Genomic DNA, 5948 nt, shown 5'->3' on the forward strand with positions numbered 1-5948 from the left:
TCCCTCCAGGAGGTGCAGCCACTCTGGATTCCGGACCAGACCGCATGCCTGTATCTCAGCCGTTGCGATCATCGGCCAGGGTGGGGCTACGGTCAAGCCAATAGCCGGTTCGCTGCTGGCATTACCTGTGCAGCCCCTTCCCACGAAGGGGAATCCCCTCCCCCCTCCCCCGCTCTAGCTCTTGATCTGCCCTCCCCCATGTTACAGGTGGGAATAAGGACACTTTTCTTCATCTCACTCCTCCTGTCTTCCACCAGTGCTCACTACCCGAATGCCTCCCCCACCCAAACGTTGCTGCACGTGGTGGAAGGGGTTTCCCGGGCTGTGCCATTTGTTAGGACTGCCACTCTTTGGCATGGCACATTAATAAAGGTGACCCTTATCCTTTCCCTCTTAAAAAAATGGAAACAGCACCCTGAGCTGCTGTACCTTTGTAGATGCATTTAGATTCAGGAGAGACAAAAGGGTGTACAGTGGCTACAAGCCATGTACAAGGGTGTACAAGGATGTACAAGGCTACAAGGGTGTACAGTGGCTACAAGCCATGAGGACTGAAAGGAAGCCTCCCTGCTGCTAATGCCAGGAATCCTTTGAACAGCAGCACTTCGAAGAGGCCTCCAGGTCCCGCCTATGAGTCTCCCAGGGCAGCTGGCTGGCAACCTACTCGAAACAAGGTCTTGGACAAGCCACCCTCTGATCCAGCATGCATACACCTTAGAGTCACGATGCAGCCGGACCTTCAGCCCCATGCTGGGACGTAGCACTTCTGCAGGAGGAGGTGTGTGTGGGGGCGGCGGTCCTTCTTGCATCCTGGCAGAACGTAAAAACTGAGGAGCGTCTGTGCGTGTCACTATGTGGCCAGTGTGGTGTAGTGGTTAGAGACTCAGACTAGGATTTGAGAGGCACAGGTTCGAATCTCCACTCTGCTGTGGAAGCCTGCTGGATGATCTTGGGCCAGTCACACACTCTCAGCCTACTTAAGCATAAGAACTTAAGAACATAAGCAAAGCCATGTTGGATCAGGCCAGTGGCCCATCCAGTCCAACATTCTGTCACACACAGTGGCTAGAAATCCAGTGCCATCTAAAGGACTGTCAGTGAGGCCAGGACACCAGAAGCCCTCCCACTGCCTTCCTTCCAGCACCAAGACAACAGAGCACCACCTCCCCACAAAGAGAATACCATCTATCTCCTGTGGCTAATAGCCACTGATGGACCTCTGCTCCATATATTTGTCCAGTCCCCTCTTGAAGCTGGCAATGCTTGTAGCTGCCACCACCTCCTGTGGCAACGAATTCCATGTGTTTATCACCCTTTGTGTAAAGTAGTAAATTCCATGTGTTTATCACCCTTTGTGTAAAGTAACCCTCACAGGGTTGTTGTGGGGATAAAGTGGAGGGGAGTAGAACAACGTAAGCTGTTTTAGGTTCCCCCCTGGGAAGATAAAGTGGGGTATGTACGTCATCTGTCCAGGGTGATCTGTATCCGCTGTAAGGCACTCGGGGGATCCTGGGCCCCTCTTCCGACACACGCGCTTTCATTCTCAGCTCTCGGGCTGGAGCCTAGGAAGCTCTTCCGCTGAGAGTGCAGCCTTCATCCCGTGAAAGGCCTCTCCCTCAGGCCGAAGATCTGCAGGCATGCTCCGCCCGAGGCGTCACCTTTTTACACCCCTTTCCGTGAAGGATCTCGGAGCAACATACCAGAGTTCCGGCCTCCTGTATGGAGTACATGGGCACATAAACCACTCTCATTCTGTATGTGTGCGCCAATCCCCACCACCACCCTTACACAATCACAAGACATACTACAAACAGCTGTTGTCTACAGGGAGTGTTTGCTATCTGCATGCACATTGCCCAACCGTGTGCAGAAGACGTCTCCTGTTACAACTGGCAAGAACTAGCACAAGAGGTCAAGGGGCCAAAGAGAAACTGCCAAAGGACAATGAAACAGTGAGTATTAGTATCAACAGAGCCGCTGTCTGTTTTCTGTAGTCGTTTTGGAAAGGGGCAGTGCCAGCGGTGGCGGCGGGGGGGGGGGTCCCCAATAAGAAGGACTCCACACACCATGCAAAACTACCAGTGTCAGGTTGTGCCAGGACAGCTCTTACAAAGGAAAACAGATGAAGAAGAGGGTTAAAGGTATCTAAAGTGCATGGAAAAGCTAGAAAACTTTAGTGTTGCGGCCTCTTGAGGTGCCCTTTTGACACCAGGGACCAGATTCTAGTTTTAGGCATGGAAATCAGAGGGGGGGGGGGTTGTGCAAGGCTGCCAAGCAGCTCTCAAGCCACTTCGCTTCAGGAGTAGAAGTTCTTTATTGAGAAGCTGCCAGTATTCTACACCCTTGCGCCATCTTTGCCAGGCGTGACGGTTCCATGCAAACATCAGAAAGATACAGGCTCAAAAGCGCGGGTCACTCCCAAGAGCCCCCTCCCTCCCCCCCCACAGTCAGACATCACCTAGTGGTCAAGTGGGAATGTGCCCAGGCAGGAAAGCAGCAGGAAGGCTGGGGGGGGGCGTGTTCGAGGCCGGGCCAGTGTCCCTCCCAGGCTACGGAGAAAAGTGCAAAGGAGAATGCAGATAACAGCGAGAGCAAACGTTCCCTTGCCTGCTTTCCCACCATTGCGGGTCCGAGATGCAAGGCTAACGGCTTTGGCCATCCAAGCAAAATAGACCTTTAGCATTTAGTCATATCATGAAGCACAGCAGTCACAACTGCAGTCGGGACTGAGCCTGGGCATGACAGGTGACGCCAGGCACCTGACAAATAGACACCACCACCACCACCACCCCGCCGCCAGCATTACAGGAATACCATACTGTGTTTGCAACATTTATTGGCTACCTTTGCTCCATCACAATTACGATATAATTATCACCTAACCCAGACAACATGCACGTAAGCAACCAGTTTTTCAAGCAGAGGCCATCACTCAGTCCCTGGACGGGGCTTCTTTGCTCTGGCCTGTGACCTGTCCCCAGGCAGTGACCGGCTTAGTGCAGAAATGTAAACAACTCTGGGGAAAATGGGCTGAGAATGCGGCACTGCTACAGGAACAGGCAGGGAACCTAGGCTTCGAATGGCCTGCAGTCCAGTGACAGACCCCCAATTTGACCTGCTTCCATGAGACCCCAACCCTAATGCCCCCTGAAGACCACTCCCCCCAGGCTGTTTCTTAAAAGTCAGAAGTGCCAGGGGCAGCCACTGCCTCAACCCTAGGGGTGTCCTGGAAGCAGGGAAAGGGGGTTGCTGGTCTCCCACTCGTTCTCTCTGCTGTGTGCACAGCCAGCCCCCTTTCTGTACAGAGTGACGGAGAAGTCATAAACGTGACGACAGCCTGACAGGGTGGGGGGAATCAAGTACCAGGTGCTGTTTATTTATGGAGCTTATTTATAGCTCGTCTTTCACACTGAGGCTCAAGGTGGATTATAGAGTACAGAGAGAAAAAATTGTAACTGTACAGTACAATGAGTGAATAATGCAAGAGGACTAGGACTCCAAAACTGGATGTGATCATACAGGAGAGATAGTGAGTGTGCTGTTAGCCACAGCTTAGAAGCTTGTATTAGCTCTAATAGAAATATGTGTTGCCTCTTTAAGACTTTGAATGATGGGAATTGTAGTTTACACTGCCACCAACAAGACGAGGGATATTTGAATCCTTAATGACCTTGTTCCTGTTTTTAGTGTAATGTTTTACAACCGCTCTTCCTCCCTTTGTCTGTACTGATCTTCTCCCACGAGGAAAGGGAAAAGATGACTGCTTTTAACGCGCATCTTAAATAAACCCCTGCTATAACACACAGGAAGCATCCGTCTCTTGGCTGAGCTGTAAGTTGGGTCTGGGTCATTTGGAATGGAGTCCCTTGGGTCAGCAGGTAGCTAAAGAGGAGTGGTAGCCTGGGACTCCAGGACAGTGAGTCTATTGCAATTAGCCATTGGCTGCAGCAAGTAAAATATGTGGTTGATATATACTCCATAAACTCCAAGGACTGCAAAGTACAAGTACAGCAATACCCTAAGACCATAAGATGTAGAAATATTTATCCAGATTCCCCTCGTTACCACAGATGCTCTTATCTTTCTTGCTGCAACTGCAAATAGAGAGAGAGACTTTATGAGACACTTCCGCATCTATATCAGATAGCAATGTAGAAATTCTCAACCTCTGAGTATTGCTGTATCTCAAATGGCTGCCAGGAAATTGACTCTAGGGGTACAGTACAGTGGACAGGCAAAGATATAGGGGGGCAGATCCTCTATTTCTCTAGCGCTGCATATGCAAACATGCTGCGTGTCAGATAGGCTGTCAGCATATCTGCCATGCTTCGTGCATTGTATGTATTTTGAATGTATGTGTTCCTTCAGTGCCTCTGCGTGCAGGCAGAGTAGAGCCAAAGTTGTGTAGGCCTGTTGCTAACTGCTTATCTTCCAGGCAAGGTGTTTTGGTTACAAGTTCCTGCCAGAGCCTGAGAAGATGACCTTGGAGTTACTACAGAGACTGAACTGACCTTTAACCACAGGTGGGTGCAGTCAATGGAATCAAACACAGCAGCCAAATCAATAAATGCAGCATGCAATGTCTTCATAGGTCCGTAAACCCCTGCGTAGGCCAGTTGAAAGAGTGTCTGGCAGTTTTCGATATTCCTTTTCTAAATCCTGCCTGGCGGGGGGATAAGATTTGCTTCTCAGCAACCCACTGTTTTGGCTGCAGCATCCAGTGAAGTTATTGATCTATAATTTTGTGGGATTGCTTTGTCTCCTTTTTTGTGTATAGAGACTATAACACTTCCATCCAAGAGGTATTGATCCCGCGTTATTGATTTGTGTGAATAGTCTAGCCAGAACTGGGGACCACTATTCTGGAAAAGCTTTATATGCCTCTGAAGGGACCAGATCTTCCCCAGGAGATTTCCCCTGAGTTAAGGAGGCTATTAGGCCTCGTATCTCAGAGTCCGAAACGGGAGCCCACTCAGGAAGACTGGAGGCAGTAATAGGAGGAGTAGGAGGATGCGACCCAAATACTGCACTAAAATGCGTGGTCCGCTCTTTGCCAGGGCTGAATGCATCAAACTGGAACCTTTTAGTGGAGAGCACGGAGAGAGTGATCATACAGTATATTCACCATCAATGCAATAGGACTAGAACTATCAAATTGAGAACATGAGCAGCAAACTGCCCAGGCCAGGCCATAGGGCAAGCAATGCAGAACAGGGGGGTTTCAAAGGAACAGGGGTGACGCAGTCTTCCTTCCCATGCAAAGGCACCTTTCGGACCGTTCTGTCCCATTGCCATTCTAATTGCATTGAAAGAATGCCCTCCTGAACACTTCTGCTTTGCACCTTCTGCAGATGGATTAGGGGGGAGGGAGCCTTCCTGGCCTCAGCACATCAGGGAATGCACGTGAGCAGGCGGCAGGCTTGGAACAGCTTTTGTTTGGCACGTGGAAGCAATCCCTGCACAAGGGAGTGCTGCTTTTATCCATGCATCCATACGGGGTACTCTAGAAGAACAAGCTATTATTTTAAAACGTTTTGCGCTGGAGATTGGGCCACCAGAGATATTCCGTATGCCCAAGTGAACTCCTGTCCTCCTGGCCTTGCAAGCAGCTTCCGTAACACGAATTCCAGAGCGGGATTGTTGCAGCAAGAACCGCCTCAGGGGCAGCCTAAGGGCCGTCCCACAGACTGCGACAGGAATGTGGCTGGACCAGAGGCCCTGCATCAGCCCTGCACACAGAGAAGCGGCCTTGAGCTCATGGCGGTTTCTGCTCCACTTCTGAGAAGCCTCAAGAGGCCTCAGGGCTCCTTTAGGGGTTCGACCGCCGAGTTCCTCTCCAAAAAGTTCCTGGTTTGCTTACCCAACACGGGCCAACGTCTGGGCCGTTTCCAGCACCGCCCCAGAACAAATACTTCCAAGGAGGCGAAAGAGTAATTTGGGCAAGACTT

This window comes from Eublepharis macularius, chromosome 2, assembly GCF_028583425.1.
Source record: "Eublepharis macularius isolate TG4126 chromosome 2, MPM_Emac_v1.0, whole genome shotgun sequence".
NCBI lineage: Eukaryota > Metazoa > Chordata > Lepidosauria > Squamata > Eublepharidae > Eublepharis > Eublepharis macularius.